The sequence below is a fragment of the Perissodus microlepis genome, chromosome 13 (genome assembly GCF_051167445.1).
Source record: "Perissodus microlepis isolate ML-2025 ecotype Zambia chromosome 13, ASM5116744v1, whole genome shotgun sequence".
NCBI classification, from domain to species: Eukaryota; Metazoa; Chordata; class Actinopteri; order Cichliformes; family Cichlidae; genus Perissodus; species Perissodus microlepis.
In genome coordinates, this window is record NC_140473.1 from 5,102,607 (window position 1) to 5,125,475 (window position 22,869).

Sequence of the window (22,869 nt, forward strand, 5' to 3'; positions counted from 1 at the left end):
AGAGTCCGACATTGTTTTAGCAAAGTTGCACACCGATTCAATATTGATTTTAGTGACCTCCGATTGGCGTAACCGGGTGTCATTACTGCCGACGTGAATTATGATTTTACTGAATTTACGTTTACCCTTAGCCAGCAGTTTTAAATTTCCTTCAATGTCGCCTGCTCTGGCCCCTGGAAGACAATTGACTATGGTTGCCGGTGTCTCTAGCTTCACATGTCTGAGAACAGAATCACCAATTACCAGAGTTTGACCCCCGGCGGGTGTGTCACCGAGTGGGGAAAAACGGTTAGACACATGAACGGGTTGGTGGTGTACCTGGGGCTTCTGTTTAGGACTATGCTTCCTCCTCACCGTGACCCAGCCGCCCTCTTTCCCCAGCTGCTTGGGGTCTGCCGGGGAACAGCTAGCGGGGCCTACGCTATCTTCGGCTGCACCAGCTACAGGGGCCTGGCTAGCTACGGGTGAATGAAGGGTGCGAAGCCGAGTCTCCAATTCAGTAATCCTGGCCTCCAGAGCTGCAAATATGCTACATTTGTTACAGATATCATTACTGCTAAAGGAGGCCGAGGAGTAACTAAACATCTGACACAATGAGCAAGAAAGTGCAGGAGGGACAGGTGAAGTAGCCATGGTGCTAACGAGTCGGCTACGAGCTAAGCTAAGCTAGCGAAACAGTACAGAGACAGTGAGTGAATACTTTGGCTATAAATTAGGTAGTGAGTACACAGAAAGTGTGCTTCGGATGAAGCACGTGAAGATTATACTATGAAAGAAGAATGTATTTAAAAGTTGTTAATTAAATTGCTAAGCAAATAAGCTACTCAGAAACACCACTGTGTTTGAGCAGGAACAGGAAGTGATACTCTACCGCAGAGCGAGCGAACACCAAGTTCTGCCATGCAACTGTATTTGTCTCTAACCGTTGTGAACCCTCATGGTAACTTTTATCGAGTGGAAAAAAGTTAGCGTTCATGCTCCAGCTTCACTGTTTATATTATGCTAACATAGCTGTGCCGCTAGCGATCACGTACCACATCATTATATACCAGCTAGCCCAACTTCAGTAACCCTACAAACGTCACTGCTGTTTACTTTCCTGTCTTCATTTATGTCGGAAGTGATAGCAGAGCTGTACGTTTGAATTTGTTTCAGAAATGTCTCAGTCAGAACATGGTATACTATATTTAGATGGAAACTAGCGAGCTAACTTCCTGCTAACTTCTAACGTTAAATTTAATAAATTCTGTTTTGGTGGATGCCTTGATGTTAAATGTAATTGTTACACCTGGTAGAGCAGCAACGCTGATCATTTTATTACAGATGAAAGACTTTAGACAGTTTTAAACTCTCAGTGATGCTGCAGTGTTTGTTTGACTTTCGGACCTGCAGCAGAGTTTGGGCCCAGACACAGCTAATGATGTCAGACCTAAAGACTGGATAGAACAAGTCTGTCTATTGCTGCAGTCTGACAGCAAGAGAGACAACTTATGTGTGTCGGTGAGATTCAAGGGACTTTGGTAAAAACATCAGTATCTGACACCTTGGGAATGAGAACTAAGAATAGACGGAAGAGCTGACAGCCTTTGCAATAAGCCAAGAAATCTAACAGGCAGGAACAGGTCATAATGTCATAAAGATGGCAAAATGAAAAGAAATTGTAGAAGGCTCAAAGCCAGAGTGTTATTTTAATGCCTACGGTGCATATCACATACATACCCTGGCTTTATCCTTCATTCTTTCACGTGTGTCAGAAGTTTAAATAACTGAATCCCTCCAGTTTGACCTGCAAGATATGGAAATTTTCTAAACTAGAAGATATTGCTTTTCAGTTGAAGTTTCACACACTGATTTTGGCATTACAGTTTTTCTTTTAAAAGCTTTTCCATTTGTATGTTCCAAATATGTAAAAAAAAATCTATAAAAATTGATGTACATCACTCTCACCCAAGCCCTATTCGTACCCCTCAAGTCGCCAGTAACTTGGTGGATGTTAAAAGTAGCTTTGGCCAGAAAACTTCATAATATAAACATGAACTGTGGAGTTTGTGCTACATGATCTTTTCAATCTTTTTGACCATCCGAGATGATGAAAAGATGTTAAATGAACAATAATTTCTTTCCCCTTCATCAACAAGCTTGTTTACCTTTTTGCAAGCCAGGAAGTTGTGCTCAGCAGCAAACAGCCCCCCGGCATCTCTCAGGCCTGAGAGTGGCTGAATATGAACCAGACTGTTGCTCCTGGAAAAGAGAAAGTGTTCTCAATTGCCTCCCCTGGATGGCTGTAATCTTCACTATGTGTATATTCATGGCTTTGTAAGACAGTCCTGCATTCTTGTAAACCACAATGTCTTGTTGTACTGTCATAAAGTAAATCTAGGTAATGTAATAAGTCCAAACTGGCAGCAGGGTCTGGGAAAGTACAGTCCCCCTGCTCTGTATCGGTTTGTAGTCAGTGGATGTGGTTGGCGGATGGGGACAGTGGGCAGAGTATGTACGTCTCTCAGTGTGTGTGTGTGTGTAGTACTTGTGTGTCGGCTAGAGGGTCTAGCCAGCTCTCGCCTCACTCCATTTGCAATCGAACCCCAGCTGAAATAAAGAACACATGGGAGCTGTTTTGAAGCTCCCTCAATGCTGGTTAAAAAACTGAATTTGCCCAGCGACTTCTTACTGTCTTTTTTCAACCCTCCGTCCATTCTTCATCCTACCCTTTGTGCTTGGAACTGTTCGCCCGGAACAGGCAACACCAGTCGACCTCAAAATTTCCATTAGGTAAGGAAAAAAAAAATAAACAGATGATGAGGAAAAAAGAGAAGAAAGAAGTGAAACAGCATTTGCGTGCACTGCAGTGATGGGAGGCCAAGTCCTGTGCCAACTGTGTTATGGTTGGCAAAGCTTGAAGTGCCTGATCAGTGGAGGGGAGGAGGGTGAAAAAAAACACAGAAGTGGAGCGACAGGCTGCCATACAGTGTGGTCACCAGCCGCTGTATGTTTGAACCATGGGAGAAATTCCATGTGGTTGTAATTTTCATATTAAAGTAATGGGGGTCTATCAGTATCTGAGATGTAAAGAGAGGGTGTACCAAGTGCTATGTGTGTGGAGGCGAGCCTTTATGTACATTTATAGTATTATTGAAGTAAGCATGTGTGTTCGAAGATATACTGTAATTCACCTCATAATACCACCTAATAATGGCACTTAAAAAATGCCGCAGTAAGCAGTGTTGTAGGGTGTTAAGAGGAAAATACAGAGTCCTTGAGAGCCATTCTCAATTTCAGTGTTACAGGAAAGCAGTTTTAAAGGTTTCACCGCATATGAGGCTCAGGCTAGTACATGTAAAATTTTACCACTAAACAACTATGATCTTTGCAGAGCCCTCTTTTTTGTGATGGAACTGTGTCTCATTAGATCCAATGATGTTCCACACAAAAGTTGGGTTTGCTTTAAAAAGAAGTCTGTGTTTGCTTTTCATACAAGTTTATGAACTATGGTCAAATTAAAGAAAAGAAGTTCAAGAGGACTTCTGTGGATTGAAACAGCTGTCTGTCTGAAAGATGCAGTGTTGGGGTCATTACTTAAAGAAGGTAATGTATTACACATTTCTTGTTACTTTTCTTAAAAGTAATGCAGTACATACCTTAAAATCAGTTCTTGCATTACTTTCTCAATGCTCAGTAAAATGACCTGAAAGGCATTGTCTCATTACTAGTTTTAACAATATAAAGCTTAGCTCCAGTTCCATAGAAGAACACATGAAGACACACATACAACCTTTCTTTTAGTTTTTATGTATGAACACAAAGCAAAGTTGAAAACTAGCCCAAAGAGACTTCAAAGTGATCGTCACCGTGATTTTACTTTAGAAACATGACCAGGTAGAAATGGAGGCCACAAACCTGACTGCTCATCACTGTTTTTGCTACCTGCTGTTCAGGCAACAAAGTTCAGGCTCTGGCTGCTGAGCTGGGGGTCAGCTTACACAGCTTTATAATAACTTCTCTGCTACCTTTGCGTTAGCATTCTGTCAGTGCAGAGCCGAACTTGTGTTAGCAGCATAATGTGGTTGTTTATATGGAGTTTGGCTTTTTGCGGTGGTCTGTCCTCTTTTATGCAATAAAAATTAAAGTAATGTCCATATTTCTATATGTAATGTATGTATATGTAATCAGTGAATTTAAAAATATAATGTGTTTACAGGAATTTTGTGTGGAGCTTTGTGTTAGCTTGCTGCTACATGTTTGTTACCTTGTAGAGCGTTACACTGAACACTGTCGAAGACGGTGTGGAGGGGAGTGACTAGATTTAAATTAGTTATACTTATAGGCTAATTCCTAAGCCTTTTGAATCACACCTTGTAATCCATTTGATACTGGTAAATTTGACTTAAAATGCCAATGCGAAAGATAAGCAGTTCAATCATACTGTGTGAACTGTTTATTAAGGCTACCTCAAGTTTGTTGCCACTTTAACTCTGTCAAGTTTTCTTTCATTTCAAGTATATAAATATAACCTTCGCTCTTAGCTAATATCAGCCTGAAACACCAGCCACATAAGTGCACCAGCCAGAAAGTGCAGCCAGAAACACCAGCCGGAAAGTGCTTTCATGGCACTTTCTTTTGGATAATAGTGCATATTCCAGGCTCCTGTTGCCTTTAAAGTATTTATTACAGTTTCATATGATAATCAGTGGTATCCTTTACCAGCACTGGTTGTCACTTTAGTTGCTTGACTCACTAGGTCACTAAATTCTATGTTCTCTGGTCACCCTATTGGTGCGTGGGCCTTCCTGTGTGGATGCTCTTTGAATCTCTGGCCACAGACTACAAAACATAGCCTCCGTGTCTAAAATAGTCAAACCACACTGGAAGTTATTGTATCTCTCGCTGTCATTTTTCAGCCACATATGTTGAGCTGCTTTTGCTGACCACATAACTAATCATTATATTTAAATATGACATAATCTGCTGCTCAGCGCTGTTAAACGCACCTTTCTATTCGGATCCCAAAGGAAACGCAACCGCGCCACAAAGAGACACAAAACCTACCCCTCAAGACCACAGGGAGACACATGCCAACATAAAGAGACTTGATACAAACCTAATGACACACAAAATAACTCCAGTGAGAAACAGGAAACAACCACAAAGACATACAAAAGAGACCAAAGGGAAACAAAGCAACCCAGATAACACCCAAAATGATCCCAAAGGAGTCAAAATTACTACAGGGAGTGTTTAGTCACTTCTCGCAGCGTGGGGTCCCTTTGTTTTATTATCCATCCGCAAGATCATAATTGGTTATTATGAAAGTGAAGCACAATGCAAAAAAACACATATTTGACAGGCTCTGGTTTGTATTGACAATAGTCAGTCTGAAAAACAGGGAAGGAAATACCGTATGAAGTATACTCACTTAGACCAGCCCTCTCCCAGAGTGGCCCTTCCAGTCCTGCTGATACGCGTCCCAGCACTGGGATTTAAATCTGGCCTTATTTGCATGAGTTTCTGTGGGATGCTGAGACTTAAGACTATATGTGTCTTAATTTTAGCAAAGCAAAGTCAAAATATTCAGCTCCTTTGTAGCTCTATACTGACAAAGCCAGGACACTTCTGATTTGTTATCTACTATTCTACAGCTTAAGGGTTTTGACTTGTTAGACTTTCTAGTAGGGAGTATCATGGTATCTTTTTTTTTTTTTGAAGTAGTAACAATGAATTGTTATTAGCTGCTCTCAGAAAAGCTATGAAAGGATGGCTCCAGCATGACTTTTGTTTCTTCTGCTGGGACATTTGCATGTGTTCATTGTGACTAAAGACATTTTGAAATCAATCTTCCCATAACTCTGTCTTCTTGCAGTTATGGGAAAATGACAACAGTTTTATGTGTCCTGAGTTGTTGTTCCCAGCACTAATAAAAATAGATGTGAGCCACATTTTGCAAAGTTGCAAGAGATCAGGTCATAGTGACTGAAGGGTGTTGGCATGAAAATGGTGCTCAACCTTAAACATACTTATTTTAAGAATGCAGGCCCATTAAGCACTGCTTGCTACTCAAATACTGGATGAGGATCTGTGGACAATTATATACGACTGGAAACAAAAAAGGCAGTCTTTTGTTGATTAATTTTACACCCCCGGCACACTGTCGTATCTTTAAACAAAGAAAATTGTGTGTGTCACGCTTCACTGCTGGAACACTGGTATTTGCTTTTGACTTGTGCCAGTTAAAATTAAGTTTGATACAACTATCAGCCACGAAGAATGTATCAGCAGTGCAAACAGAAATCCGGTGATACATGAGGGAAAAGCGCATGAAGAAGGAGCGGGCAAGAGAACAAAAACAAAGAAGGCGCGCTTATGTTTCCGTGCTATACATCAGATTCCCTCTTATTACTCCAAACCCAGATATTTGCAGAGTTTTCACACGTCCTTCATAAAGCCGTGTGGTTTTGGTTGGCTGGGCCCAGATGGGGTTTCTCTCTCTTGGCTGTCCGTGTGAAGAGGGTCCCAGCCCCGAGTCAGACAGCAGGATTAGTGGTAATAGTGCTTTACCGTTAAGACGGACGGGTGGAATGGAAACCTTGTAAGTTCTAAAAAAATAAACCAAAAAAAACTTTTCTAAAGAAAAAAAGATGGCACTCGAGATTAATGACGATGCGTTTTTAATTTGCTCTGGTGGGGTTTGAATACTTTCAGGGGAGCTCGGGGTCACTCAGCTCGCTGTACCTTTAAGGGCCATGTCAAACTTCATTTCTTGTACAAACATGAAAATTCCCCATGGTTGTAATTATGAGGTTTACACAACAGTTAGAGAAGAAGAAAAAGAAGATGGAGAGAGAGGGGGGTGGTGAGACGGTGGAGGGAAATGAGGGAGGGGAGGTTTGCATTTGCCTGCTGGACGGAGGCCAAAGGAAGACTTGGCAGAAACTGTAGGATATCTGCGGTTGGACGAAGGACGAAAGGTCTGGATGCTTTTTAAACGCAGACAGAACGAGATTAGCCCCGCTAACCTACATCCAAATCTCGAGACTGCAAACTGTGGTCAGAAACCTAAAGCCTAGTGTGGTCTGCGACATCCAAGTCACTCCTGTACGTCCTTCGTGTTTGCGTTTATGCAGTCGACCGTAATCCTCGTCTGGTCTTGCTCGTCTTGAGTAAATTTTCATGTTTGTTTGGTTCTCATATGGAGTTTGGCTTTTTGCGGTGGTCTGTCCTCCCCTGTGGTGGTTCGAGTGTGTTTGAAAGTGATCTGTGTGTCACTTGATTTACTGCACGTCATTATCCAAGACACGAGTATTTGTGTGTGTAGGTTTTCCAGCGAGTAAAGACTGTCTTCCGAAGTGAAAACTTCCATTTATTCATTTCTATTTTACATCCCACTGGTGAGTGTTTCGAAAATAAAACTACTTGCAGCAGATGTCCGTTTTCTTGTGCCTCAATTTCAGCACCCTTGCCACTTGATCTCTAGTCATACAACTCTAAAGCGTAGAATAAGATGTATAAACTAACAATATGCATTTTCCATCCATATGTATAAAATGCAATTGATTAAAAATACAAGTTCTTACTGTGACAAATGCCTCTGGAAGATTTTCAAGAATTTGCAGGCCACTGCTCAACTCCAGGGTCTTAAACATCAATGTCTCCAGTGTGGGTAGGAGTATCCCATAAAAAGTGTTGTCCTCTCCCTGAAGAATGTCCAGTGCCACTGTAAGTGGCCTTATGACAGTGCAGTACTCCCTGATGAACTGATGTTCCCGCTCTGTCATGGCTGTCAACCCAAACTTGGAGAAGATGGTGTTCAGCTCAACAAGAGAAATCTCACAGATTCGAGCCAGGGAATCATAAAAGGAAGTGCAAGGAACTAGCAGTTTCTTTCCAATAATGCCATCCATTGTCTCTGCAGCCACTGTTGAACGACTGGCCTTGTTCCATAACCCTGTGCACTTTGTGGTAGCGCTTCTATATACTGCCTTTGTTTCTGATTGTGAAAGTAGCCACTTGTCAACATCATTACAAGAAACATGACTTAATGTATGTGATGCACATCTCTGGTGTGGCGGCAGAGTGATCGTCACACCTACATTTTCATCGTTGTCATTATCATCACCAACACTGTTTTTTAAGGCATCATTCATGTTTGTAAAAGTTACCTCGTCCTCATCATTCTCAGAGTCATCCTCCTCAACTGGCTGGTACTTTTTGAAGGCCTTGACAAAATTAGAGACATTGTCCGTCGCAGTTGATGTTATTTTGTGGGATATGCCATAGTGTGAGGGAATGATGTCCAACTCAACAGCAATGTTGCGTATGGCGACCCTTGAATCTTCTGCTTTCTCTCTCTGCATGCTGTGTGGATTTATCCAATGTACTGTTACACCAAGATAGCTTTTATTAAATGCAGTCCAGATGTCTGCTGTAGTAGAGACGTATTCTAACTCATTAAATGTCTTTTTGAGCTCGACATTCATTTACTCGGTGTCGATGTATTTGGAAAAAGCCTTTCTGCATGGTGGGCCGACCCCTCCTCTTGTTGGTATCTTGGCAAGAAGAGACTTGAAGGAATCTGACTCGACTGTTGATAAAGGCAGCATGTTCTCAACGACATACCTGTCAATTTGCTGTCAATTTGTTTAAGTCAGTCTGTGTCACAGTCACAAATGTTTGTGGAGAAGAGAAATCAAGCTTAGACAGGTTGGATTGCGTCGCTACATCTCCATCGCTCGCTGAGCTCATGTTAGCCTCACCTGGGTTTGAGCTGCGCCTGCTAGCATCAACACCGTTGTTCTTGGCGACCAGTTTTGTTGAAGCATGTGACGTTGAGAGGTGCTTCGTAAGATTGAATTGCTTGTAGCTGATGTTGAAAGGCACTTTGTTCCAGGGCATAGGTTACATTTCACATACAGATTCTTGCCTTTTATCTCTTTGAGTGAAAAATAATGTCTGTACCTCCACTTAAAAAATGCTACCTTCGAATCATCCGGGCTCTCCATGACTTTTGTTACTGTGCTATCTGTTTGTATGTGAACATCCGCCCAAGTGTACCTCTGATTGGTTTACTACCTTACTCTTACTCAGCCAATCAGAACCACTTGTGCGATTGTTTTGCCCTCCTACCTCCCACTAAGCTGAAGACAGCTTCAACCGTGTGTGTGTTGAAAAATACTAACGCACTGCATTTTCTTGTTAGTAACTGTAACGGTGTTGTAACGATAGGAATAGTAATTAGTTAGATTACTCATTACTGAAAAAAGTAACGCCGTTAGTAACGCCGTTACTTGTAATGCCGTTATTCCCATCACTGGATATTGGGTTGTTCCAGCTCTGCATTTTTTGTACTCTACTAGAGTAACTTTGCCTAATTCACAGTTCTAATTTACTTAGGCATCGATGCCGTCCCTCAGTTTATCCTGCCTGAAACAAGCAGTTTTAGCTATTTTTCCACCCTCCTTTTAAGCTAGCTTTCTTATAATTGGCTGCAGCTCACAAACAGATGGTTTAAACAAGTGTGGGTGGGGTCCTGTGATGTGTGATGTGACAAGCATACCTCTTCCCAGTGAAACCATAGAGCAGAGAGTGGAAAAAAAAATCTAAATCACATTACAAAGTATTATGTTGACTTCATGGTTTCAAAATGGGCCGTGTGTAATATGAGTATCCACTGTTGTGACAAAGTGATAGAAAATATGAAAAGGCATAAGAGGCCCATTTGAATGATTTAATGATGCACACATATAATCCTATTATTTGACACTATATATCCACATTATGTAGTTTAATATCAGGGACTTGGTTGCTTCATTCAAAGCTCAATTCCTCCTGTGTGTAGTTATTCTTCTGATTCAAACATATTCAAGGAAGATATTCAGATTTCACCGAGAGACACTTTTAGTCCTGATGTTGTGCCCTATAGTGTATACTTTTAAATGTTAAGCACTTTTTTACACATGAAAATTGGTTTGTGAGCAGCGTTGGAGTAAAAATGACTCTGCTGCTTAAAGTTGTCTAAGATTGTGGACAAATCTCTCAGTGAAGCAGTAACCCTGAAAAAAAAAAGGTGACATGCAAGACAGTCAGCAGGCATAGATGATGAACTATGGAAAGGCTAAAATGATGCATTCAGGTAGCTTGTCCAAAGCCTTTTGATGGTTCATTGAAGACCTCTTAGACATCTTTTTTTAAACGAAGGAATATCTATTATGCTTGCTCCAGATTTATGTACATGCAGATGTAAACGCACAGTATTCAGATAGATACAACCTGAAACAACCTGTATGGTGTGTGTGCATTTGAGCAAAATCATTTAAGGTTAAAGAAAGATTATGGTTATTATTTAGCATAAACCTTGGTCTGGACACTTAACAGTATGGTTGAATTTCTTCAGAACTATGAGTTCCACTAAGCGCTGAGCAGAGATTCTGAGACCAGTACAGCTCAGGTTGCAGCTGGTTGTCTTCACACTGTGTGACCAGCCTAAGCCCCATAGGAAATAATTAGTGTCACTTTTAATTATCTGATATAATGCAAGTGTCTGCGAGTTTTATAACTTTCATGGATTATGTATGTCACAAAAAGATAAAATAATGAAAGCATGTGACTAATACTTCTCAGAGCTTTCATGCACACGGTGTTTGACACTGAGCTCACGTTCCCCCTTCCCTTCCTTTGTCAGCAAACGTCTCCTCTGTGAAACCTGACCGCGGGGACAATCATCATTCCTCGGCTATTAGCACCAAATCTTTGGCCGGCTCTGAATGTGAAGAGATGTTGTGTTGTCAGCTGGATGGCTCTGGTTTCTCCCCAGATGAGTGGAGAAAGGGGTCAGTGACGCCTGTCAACGACCCCCAATGGCCCCTGGTTTCCTGTCCAGGGACTACTCAATGGCCTCCATTACGTGTCACTGAAGAATCAAAATGGCCTCTGCTCTAGATTTCCAGCCCTGAGTCTTTATCATGATAGCAGTTCAGCTGAAACTCAAGAGTGTCCATAATGAAAGCTGGAAGCAAAAGCAAGCAGTTGAAGATATAGCTAAGATATATATGCGCTGATAAAGGTAATTAACAATGAAAGGCACTAAGGTCCTTTGTCCAGTTTTGGAGATTGGAAATCTTTTCAAAGGTATAATTTTGTTAGAGATAGACAGCTGTAACCTGAGATGGAACTGGAGGATGAAGAAGTCGTTAAGTTTGAGACATTATTAGAAAGACGCCTGTGAAAGTCAGAGGAAGCAGTTAAACACAAAGAGCCCATGTTGTTTTCTTCGTCCGCACTTTATTCTGCCAGCACGATCTGATGGGGGTGTTTATGTCGTGAACGGCACTGCTAGGTGCTGTAAATGTCAGGACGATTTTCGTTTGAGCTGAAACCAATTCCCATGGTTAAACTGGAACTTACACTTAAAATAGCTGTCTTATTGCTGGAAGCTTAAGGCCCATGTACAAATGGAGAGTTGGATCTCTGGTGTAGCTCTCTTTGCCTCTGAAAATGAACAGCAGTTCTGGGAACCAGCAGTAACAAATTCCCAAAAGTTGTGCCCACCTTGCTCATTGCTGCACGGTGTCAAGTCATTGGGTCAATATTTGCTTTTAACTTTTGACCTGCGTGTTTACTCTTCTTTGTACTCAATTACTGCTGTCACTGGTGTCAAGCTTAGAGAAAACTGCAAACTTGTGTGACAGTGAAATACGCAAGAGGATTAGGGCCACTGGAAAAAAAAAAGTGGGGACGTCTTTTTCTTTTCTTCTTTTCCAGAATTCTGAAAAAAAAGTCACAATTCTGAGATAAAAGTCAGAATTGGCGCAAAAACTGGCCTAGATGACAGAGAAGCACCTTGTTCCTCTTTTCTTTAAAAGAAACTATGCAGCGTGCCTCAGGTTCATTTCTAGAAAGGTGCATTAATATGTTCAGTGTTATTTTTTTCTATATTAAGTTCAAGCCTATAAATCATGATACATCACAAAATAACATTAAAAACAAAACAAAACACATCTCTCTGGCTTTTCGCTACGGAACAGGATTAGGGCCACCGGAAAAAAAAGTAGGCATGTCTTTTTTTCTTCTTTTCCAGAATTCTGAGAAAAAAGTCAGAATTCTGACTTTTTTCAGAGCAAGCACTTTGGCGACAATGGGAAGGAAAAACTCTCTTTTAACAGGAAGATACCTCCAGCAGTACCAGGCTCAGGGAGGGGTGAAAAAAATAAATAAATTGTATCTATAGGCACTTTGTTACTAGCAGCCTGAGGCAAAATACAAAACTTATTCTCATTTCTTTATTAGAATCGAAATCTAACAAAATGCCATAGAGAACACAGTCTGACAGGCATAAGATATTGTTTTTGTACCAGCAAGGTGATTCCCAAAGAGCTATTAGCCATAAACGTGGCATATCACAGCATGGTGTGCAATGTGTTCTTACAAATTTTGAGGAAACTGGAAAAGGGGGGAGAACAAAACCAGAAGTAGCAGGCTAATTACACAAAGCCTCATCAGAAATGGTCTTGGTTTAAGGGTTCTGTCATGGTTTGGAGCTGAATTTTAGCTGGTGGTGCTGGAGATCTTATTAAAATTGATCAAATTATAAACACACGCAGATTTTGATCCACCATTAGCATCAGACTGTTTCATTTTTCAGCATGACAATGATCCCAAACATGCAGTAGTGCAGTAAAAGAACACAACAATACACAATGGAACATTATCAGCCATGGATTGGCCTCCCCAGAGCCCGGACCGCTACATAATATACAAAGTGCCGCATCTTCTTGGTGGCGAACAGAACAAAAGGAGGCCAACATCCAAAGAACGTCCTTTGAGACCCTGGAGAACTTTTCCTGAAGACTATTTAAAGATGTAACAAGAAAGCTTGCCTAAGAGAGGCTGTGTTGGAGAATAAAGGTGTTCATACTAAATATTGACCTTTAATCTTTGAACTGTACAAAGTCTGTTGTTGTATTATACACTGTGTTTCCGTGTTTGCACATGGTACAATAATTAACTGCCCCATTTCGGATTAAAGACATGAGGCGAGGCTCAGGACGTTTTCATAATAGTGTAAAAGGACACTTTACAAGCTTTTAGACTTTCGATTTGGAGGAAATATGTTTTTTTCTGCTTAATGTTATTTAGTCAACACCAGATGGTTATAATTTAAAAAAACTGGCAAAAACACATCCCCTTTATTAACAAAACTATACCGCCTCAGCACTAACAACTAGCTCCAGCACTGCTGGTACTACTGGTACTTGACTGCAATTACTGCCACTACCCTAAATCACATGTCCATGTGTGTACAGTCTGCTGCTAATAATCCCGACTGCTGTGACCTGCCTTAAATACATCACTAGACTAATAAGCTCATTACTGCTCTGCTGTTAGAGCAGTGGGTCAGGAGTTCTGCACGCAGACTAAAATTATGCACTAATACTGAGCATACATCTGAAACACACACACACACAACTGCACACGCTGATTTCTGCACTTTCTCCATGCCTCTGCACAAACAGAATATCCTTTTCCTTCATGCCCCACATGCAGACATGAATGCAAGTGCAGGAAGAAAGGCTTACAGACTCATATCTCCTGCCACTCAATCATTCTCTATGTTCATTCTTTCTCAACTCTACAGTCATCCAGAGCATAGCCGAGACGGTTTGTGTAAAATTAGAAGTGAAACCACATCCTCCTTGATTGAATCTGTGGACCTGTTGGATCTTTGGGTGGCTGTGCAAACAAGCTGTGCTGGATCATTACAGCCAGGCTCCTCTACGGCGTCGCAACACACACACACACACACGCACACACACACACACGCACAGGCACAAAAACAGGGAATACAAGGGTATAAACACACATTCCCCAAGTTAGGTTTAAGGGGATGAAATCCTATACGTGTATCTGTAATCCCTATCTACACCTAAATCAAACACAAGCTCACGCACACACACGCACACACACGGGTTTGTTTTATTTCAGTTTGCTTAGGGTAAAATACAAAACTATGTTAATGGCTTTTTTGGCAAATGAGCAACAGAACTGGCTTGCCAGAAGTTTAAGTCCAATTACTTGTAAATGTGCAAATCAACAGCTCCTGTGCCGGGACTTGCATGTGACAAAAGGAGTTACAAGGAAACAGGAATGAATGCAGCGTTGGACCTAGATGATCGACCTTTGATCTGGTAAGAAACAACATGACTCAACAACCAAGAGGCCCTATCATTTGTGCTACTCCTCATATTGTTCCAATTCCTCGGCCAAGTCTGTCTGTGTCAGCGGTCTGATAGCTCTGATTTCTGCAGTGATTCATTGAGCTGGCTTATATAACTGACTGCCGCCCTCCTGCTTTCTGTTCACGTCCGCCCCCTACTTCACTTTCTTTCTTTCTTCTCCAATCTTTCTTTTTTTCAAACTCAGGCCTACAGCTCTTGGCGTCCTCACCACATGCATGTCTCCTCATCTCTCTCTCCCCCACCAGTCTGTATTTGTTCTGTTGTTCTGTCTCTCATAATTAAACGTGGGTCCACAGGTCATTTGAGAACAAACCTGTAGTTTGGCATGAGGAAAATCTTTGCAAAACTGTAGCTACCAAGCGAGATGAAATCACAAAATACCTATTAGAAAAACATTTGACCAAAAAAAGCATTTCTGTGGGGTAAATCTTTCCAGATGCTTTAACAGAAGTTGTCCAGAGGACTCGTGCGGGCTGAAGAGAAGTCCAAGCAGCTGTCATTTGAAAGGAAGAGATAATTACAGCTGCCTTTCCTTCGCATGAGATTAACAATCAGCCAATGGTGGTTTTGCATAGAGATGGGCAGTTATGTTGAAAAGCCATTTTGATCCTAAAATTCAAAACAGCCATCAGTGACTTGGCCTTCCCATGCGGTAGAACATTCATAGAAATGTGTGGAGTCTGATGGAGGCACCTTTCAGCCTAATGTTGATCTGTGCTGTCCATAAAACCCGCAGATACACCATTCTGTCTGCTTCTTTCAAATCCTTCCAAAGCATCTCTGCTCCACTGGACATTAGTTCTTATGTTTAGCAGCCATTCTTCCTTTGATACGTATTTCTGTTTCTGTGTTGGCACGTGGATTCAGGGTTTAATGCTTTGAATAGCCCTGGGAACCAGAAACATCCTTCCATCATAAATTTTCCCTTGGCGAGCTCGGTAACCAGTTCTCAAAACACTGCATTATTGTGCCTGTTAACAATTTTTCAAGGCCTGTCTGCATGCAAAACAGACGTTATGGACAAGATGACTGTCAGTATCGTCTCACATGAAATTCTGGGAAATTTTACAGTAATAATGCAGCCTGGCACCAGTAGGCTATATATACACTGTAAGATAGTAGAACATCTGTAAAAGACACAAACGTAGTGTTACACCGGCAGCAGTTTACATGCACATTATGTTATCCGGTCGTTAAGTCTGACGTCACTAGCCGTGTCTGGGCCTAAATTCTGCTGCAGGTCCATATATCAAACGATCACTATGGCATTACTGAGAGTTGAAAAACTGTCTAAAGTCTTTCATCTTTAATAAACTGATCAGCGTTCTGCTCTACCAGGTGTAACAATTGAGTTTAACATCCAGGCATCCATGAAAACAGAATTTATGACATTTAACAGAGTTAGAAGTTAGCAGGAAGTTAGCTCGCTAGCTTCTATCTAAATACAATATAGCATGTCCTGACTGCGGGGTTTTGGAAACAAATTAAAATGTACAGCTCTGTTATCACTTCCAACATAAATGAAGACAGAAAACTAAACAGCAGTGACGTTTGTAGGGTTACTGAAGTTTGGCTAGCTGGTATATAATGATGTGCTACGTGACCGCTAGCGACACAGCTATGTTAGCATAATATAAACAAGCTAACTTTTTTTCCACTCGATAAAAGTTAACGTGAGTGTTCTCGGTGGTCAGGAACAAATGTAATCGCATGGCAGGATGCTGTAAAAGGAACAAACTTCAGTCAGGAGAACAACTGAGATAATCCATCCACAATACAAGGTTAGTCATTCATATACTGCTGCATGGGCTGGGCTGTAGTTACATCCTAAGGTTTTAAAAACTGAGCTTAAATAAATGATTAGCGGTAATAAAAGCCGAGGGAGGTCAACAGTGATCACTGACTGTTTTAGGAGCTTTTTGGGATTAAATAGAAGAAAATACAAAACATTAAACATGTTAACAACACAAAAGCCATATTAAACGCAGACTACTTTAGGCCCGGAAGTAGGATTCGTCACGTCATCACTTAACGACTGGATTGAAAGTAGAGGTAGGGGGATCAATCCAGATATCAATAGTATTGATACCAATAGTACAGATATCAGAGAGGATCAATAGTTTGGTTCTATTCTCTAAGTTCAGCATGTAGCCCACTGAATTATGGGAAATTAATTCTTTTTGTGGGGGAATGAGAATATATACATCAAACTTCCACTGTCTGAACCTTTCTGTGTTGACTGTGAAGTCTGATTTATTTATATAATACATTTAAAGTCCTTAAGAGACGGCATATTTACATTCCAGATCTCCAAAAACACCCAGTTTTAAAATGCATTAAAAGCTGAAATGAATTTTTTGTTGAGTTAACTAATTATTGTGGAAAGTAAAAATCACAGTGATTTAGAGGTCATTAAAATGTGTTCAGAATGTGCAAAATGATGATGATTCACCTCATAAGTCACGACACACTGCTCTCCTCTACAAAAACTGCCCTTATAGGGTAAAAGCATCAGTATTGGTATCGGCCATACAGGCGCTGTAGTTTCCTGGTGTTGGACCAATACCAAAATCTGCATCACACAGCATTACTTGAAAGCCTTTGTAAATCCCTGGCATGACTGTAACCTGTCACTACGTGCAGTTTAGAAATAAAGAATTTCAATGAATCTCATAATCCATCTTCACACTTCAAGCTTTCTATATGACCTTTGACCTGGAAGATTCTCTGTAGTGGCTTTGGTTCTAGCAGTGGGAAAGAGTTGCAGGTGATAAAAGCGAGGAAGATGAGTCAGAGCCGAGTGTCAGAGTGGCAGCATATCTTGTTTGGACAGTGGTTTCCTCAGTTGTAAAGCGAGTGACAGGCAGGTTAACTGCTGCTGGCCCCGGTGATCCGCAAAGGATATTTGTGTCTTTGCATGATTCTCTTTGGTGCCTGTTTGATGCACTTAGCAGATTAGATATTTCTTCACATGGATTCATTATTAGCTTAACCATAATTGTTTGTATGAGAAAAACTACTAACTGTAGTTTGTAGAGAAATACAACTAACAATTAAACCAAAAACAGGACCTAACAAAATAGAAAAGTTAGCAACGTAGCAACATTAAGGGTAAAAGTAGAGCAGTAGGAACAAGGAAGTAATATTTTAGATAGCTTATATTACATAAATGTAATTCAAACTTATGTCCAATATCAGTTTAAATTACTCACCAGTGACAACTATGTTCCTATGTGTTCACATGCATGTAGTAGTGGATTGTCGGTATTTCTGATTTCACAGCATTTTGGTTACACAAACTTGGTAAATGTTAGCGGCAGGCAGCAGAGGGCCTCCAGGTGAGCGTACCTATAATGATGGGACATCGTGTGAAAACATCTCTCGCATTAGTCACGATGTTTCACCTCTGACTTTGTAGTACAACTTGATATTTGTGACTTTGTGTAACTGTAGAGGTTTTGGTAGTTTTGATACATTCGATGAAGAGAGCGATGAGGGCGAAAAAACAAAACATCTGAGCCCTAAAGCCAAACCAGCCCGAGAGATGCTAAACAGCTCTGTAGAGCTGAGAGGTCAAAATCTATTAATAATGTGGGATCTCCTGCAGTACATGTAGCTGCTATCAAGCTGCTTTACATAAAAAATAACATCATCTCTCACCCCAACCGGTTGCAGCAGATGGCCACCCCTCCCTGAGCCATGTTCTGATGGAGGTTTCTTCCTGTTTAAAGGAACTTTTTCCTTCCCACTGTTGCCAAAGTGCTAGCTCGTGGGGGGAGGGGTGGGAGTCATATGACTGTTTTCTCTGCTTTCTTTGTATTATTGTAAGGTTTTTAACTTTCAACGTAAAGTGCCTTGAGGCAACAGTTGATGTGATTTTTGCCCTATATAAATAAAATCAGATTGAACTCAAATGGAATTGATTCACATATTAAGTTTGTTTTTTGTGCCTATATGCCTCTTTTTCTCTCTCTCTCTCCACAGGTCTGTGTAGTCACCACACGTCTTCTGTTTCAGGCCTTAACGTCATGGAAAGCAGCCTGAAGCCACCTGACGACACGTCACCTGCTGTTCCCAGCATTCCCCACTTGCCACCGTAATCCTGGGGACCACGGGCAATATAAACATACACAGTGGATTAGACTCAGTGTGTGTGTGTGTGTGTGTGGGATAAAGGAGATGAAACACAAGATGACTAGTCTCAGCACAGTGTAATCCATTTGCAAGCTGGCTGCGTATGTGTGTGTTAGTTCATGAGGGACTACCTCACCAGGTTAGGCCATTCATCACCAGTGATAGTGTGTGTGCATGTGGCTTACAGTAGATCCTCGCCTCACATACGCTCACAGACACACACACTTACACAACCATCCACACATAACTGTATATGATGAGGCCACCCAAACTTTCTGTGTGCTCCTTCTACTTCTTTTTGTGCGGTTTCACAGACCATCTCTATTCAGCAGAGATCGACTGCCTGAAATTGTGGAAATTTATAAGCTCACACACACACTTACGCAGCCCACCCAGCGACAAATGTTTGCTGATTAATGAAACATGCAAATATCCAGATCTGTCCCCCCTGCTGTGTCTCATTCACATGAAATAGGTCCATTAATATGAATGTCAAAGGGCCTTTACTGTATGCACCATTTGAATGATGATGCTTGACAAAAGAACTATTGTTTTGCATTTGCGGTAGATGGGGGTAGCGGGCCTGGGGTGTGTCAGTGAAAAAGAAAATCTTGAAAGAGTTTAAACATGGTAATGAACTTGAAGGCTTTAACACTGAACCTGGACAATAAAGTCCACCTGAGCATGAAAAGGGAGGATGGGTTTCCTGCTGTTCTCTTCTCACATACACCCACATACCATCCTCCACTCTGCTTCCCTGGATCTCCTTCAGATGTCCTGACCTTGGAGGGGGGGTTGCGCAGTCGATGCAGTGTCCAGTCCTTCTGCATGACCTGGTCCAACTCAACAGCAACATTTGAAATGGCTTGCAGATGTGCCTCTGCTTGGCTATTAAATTCTTTGTGAACTGAACTCAGCAGATGTGTGTGTGTGTGGGGGGGGGCAGTTTTGTAGGGGAGGGCTGTAGAGCAGCCTGGACCTAGGGAGCTGTTGCATGTTTGAGTTTGGAAAAGAGTACAGACGTATTTGTGTAGCAGCCTTGCTTCCATGATCTTGACCAAACTTATAGAGAGATTTTATGCATATGCATGCATCTGTTGTGTTTGTATGTGTGTTCGTGCTTGTGTGTGTGTGTCCTCACCCCAGAACTCACAAATATGAGACCTAACATATAAATGTCTCTCGCTGCTGCTTGATTTATACAAATATATGAAGTAGACCTGGAAAGAAAAAATGGGGGAAAAACATAAAAGCCTGTCTACTGGCTACTGTTACAACCCGAAATTTATTTGGAAGGGACAAGTATGTTGGTGGGCTGAGTGCAAAAGCAAGTTAGTGTAACTTTTATGTGAAGAAATCTTATTCTCAGTTCTCACGCAATAAAGCAGACTTTTGCTCAGCCTTACCTGCTGCTGCTGCATGGTGTCATCGTGACACAACGAGTGCAGTGGGTGGCATACTGAAGTGAGGATTATCTCAAACCATCTTCCCAAATCTGTATCATGAGATCATAACTTGCTACAATGGTGACTTCAAGACCAAAGTAATGGGTATTGTAAGATTTAAATAGCAGTAAATGTGTCTCTACATACTGATGTGCACAGTGCGTAAAAGTCACCAGTGCTTTGCCAAATCTCCTCTGGCATTAACATGAGCACAAAAACTGGCTCTTCATGTCATAGTTGAGCAACTCCTGTTATGAGTAACTCTGCATTACATCTATGCATTAAATCTATGTTGTAATCTCAAACCTTTCTGAAACTTTATCCTGTAATCTAGATAGTAACCAATGCTGTAACCTGAAGTGCACCTCCCTTGAAATGTAACTCCATGTGGTTTCGGAACAGCTCAAAAGTGTATTCATTATTGTTGTGTCCTCCTACGTATTTAAAGCGGCTTCTTCTGGCATTTTCTGAATCTACCGAAAGAGAAATGATCACCTCAAAGAAAGAATCTCAACCACCAACTAGATATTCCAAGGCAAAAGAGGCACATTACGCACAATTATAAATACTGGCAATGGCATTTGCTATTTGTGTAGGAAACAACAGAAGCTCTACATCCACTATGTGGACAAAAGTACCGGCTCACTTAGACATGACACCTACAGGAGCTGCTCAGTCATGGCTTCCATGATGGCATGAAGCTCCTGGCACACAGTTTTCCTGCTGATGTTAAAAGCACGTTTGGAACTGTGCAGTTACTGAGTCAGCAGAGCAATGGTGACTTTTACGCATTGTGCACTTCACTCTAACATGACACGGCCTGCCACGTTATGGATGAGTTGCTGTGGCTCCTGAACTCTGCTTTGCAAAAATACCACCAACAGTTAATCACGGAATATCTAGAAGGGAAGAAATGTCAAGAACTGACCTGAAAAGACAGAAACTGTGCTATCCTATTACAGGACCATGCTAAAATTCAGTGAGCTCTTTGGAACGAACCATTCTCTCACAAATGTTTGTAAAGGCAAACTTCATGAAAAGGTGCATGAATGTACAGTTGTCCCTCGCTATAACGCGGTTCACTTTTCGCAGCCTCGCTGTTTCGCTGATTTTTTTTGTGCAATTTTGGATGCTTTTTTTTCTTTCTACATCGCATTGTGTTCTGCATCCTGATCAGCTGTAGACCATGGTCAATCAATGTCCTCCATGCCGTCTCTCCTGCCCAGTACAGAATGCGTTCAGCTTGTCAAATTTACATAAATCTATCAAGTTTTTTCAGACCATAAGGCACACCGCATTATGAGGCGCATTAAACTAAACAAAACAGTCAGATAAGTCAAACTTTACTCAACTCATTCTTCTTGCTTCCTCTACTTCTGTACCATTGATTCTCTTGCAGCTGCTCTATTCCCATGTTCTGGACCTGAAAACAGGGTTTGATCTTTGGTTTCATTCTATAATACTGGACCTGAGGTTTGAGCTCTGAGAGTGTTTAAACAAGAGAGAAAAGTGTGAAAATGTTCATGCCTGTCTGGGAAAACTGTCTAAAATGTGTAGTGAGGGGTTTTACAGCCTTAAAACATCTACAGTAATTGTAAAAAATAAAGCTGGCAACACTGTATTCTCCTGTTGCAATAGGACTGAAATCAAACTTTACAGGTAGCACGCCTTTTTTTTCACTGCACAAAAGCCACTTCACTCAGGGGATTTAGACTGTCAGCACAGAGATTACGCTGCGGGTTCACTTTTAACCTTAACTACACACACACTCTCACACACCTTAACCTGAATGTGACAGCACACATACCTCACTGTTCCAACAGGTCTAATAATGCACACATACACAAACACATGCAGGATGGGAACAACAAAATGCCAAACCCCTGCCCGTGTGCCAAGACGTACGCCTGTTCCTGCTCAGCAAACTACCCTCCATATTTCTACACACACACACACACACACACACACACACACACACACACACACACACACACACACACACACACACACAAACTTAAACACACATTCAACAGAGATATAATCAGCAGCTCTGAATTTCATGCATTACCTCCATGTTCCTATCACACACACAGATGCACATGGAGCTGCTATCTATTTCTTCCTCCTCTCTCTTTCCTTTATCTGGTAACTTGTGTAAAGACTGTGTGTGTGTGTGTGTGTGTGTGTGTGTGTGTGTGTGTGTGTGTGTGTGTGTGTGTGTGTGTGTGTGTGTGTGTGTGTGTGTGTGTTCAGGGGAGAGAAAAGGCTGGTGACATTAAACACAGTTGACAGGGAGCGGGCAGAATAAACAAGGTCCTGAGTAGAAAGGCTGCCCTTCAAACACTCTGTGCTCAGTGCATAGGCCCAGGATCAACTGTGTTTATCAATGTCCCGGGGCCAAAGAGTACAAGAGACAAAGAGTGTGTGAGAGGGGAGACAAAACTGGAAGAGTGAAACTCTGAGGCCGTCGTTTAGCTTTTTTTTTTTTTTTGCAGAGTTATGTGACAGTCCACTTGTAAATCAGTGGATTCACCCATATGTGGTTTCTCTTTTTTCTGATTCCTCTTTGGAAGTAGCAGCAATGCCAAATTTGCTTTACTAAATGTACTTGGAGTAAAATACTCGACCACAGTCCTGTATTCATGATTCGCATGTAAGTTGTCATTGGTCATGATCACAATTCTAAACCTAACAAATCAAAATGTGTAATTTATTTTGACTTGATCGTACTCTCAATCCTGGCAGTCAGTGAGCAAAGAAAAAACTACTTTGTTAACCTATCATCAAAAAGAAATTCACGTTATGACCTGCCACAGTGAAACACAACAGTGCAGGTTCAGATGGTTCAATAAATCCTCCATTTTCAAAACATTCAACATTTTTAGGAATTATTTCATGGTTCAGGCTTTAAAGGGTTAAACGATTTGAAGTACAGCAAGAAAATGTCCATCTGCTTTTCATTCAAATGGGTTTGTTCAAAAATAATCACAAATGCAAAATTATAAATTCTGGCACCTTATAAGAAGTGAAAAAGTGTTAAACAGATGTGACCGATTCTTCAGACT

The 22,869-nt window shown here is 41.3% G+C and overlaps 1 long non-coding RNA gene across 1 annotated transcript; it reads left to right on the forward strand.

The window, feature by feature from the left end:
- The first annotated feature begins 1,288 nt into the window (after positions 1-1,288).
- LOC146374535 (uncharacterized) lies at positions 1,289-21,695 on the forward strand. Its single transcript, XR_014802011.1, has 3 exons — positions 1,289-2,772; positions 14,084-14,174; positions 18,210-21,695. It is a non-coding gene; the product is annotated as an uncharacterized LOC146374535 (long non-coding RNA).
- The last annotated feature ends 1,174 nt before the right edge of the window (positions 21,696-22,869 follow it).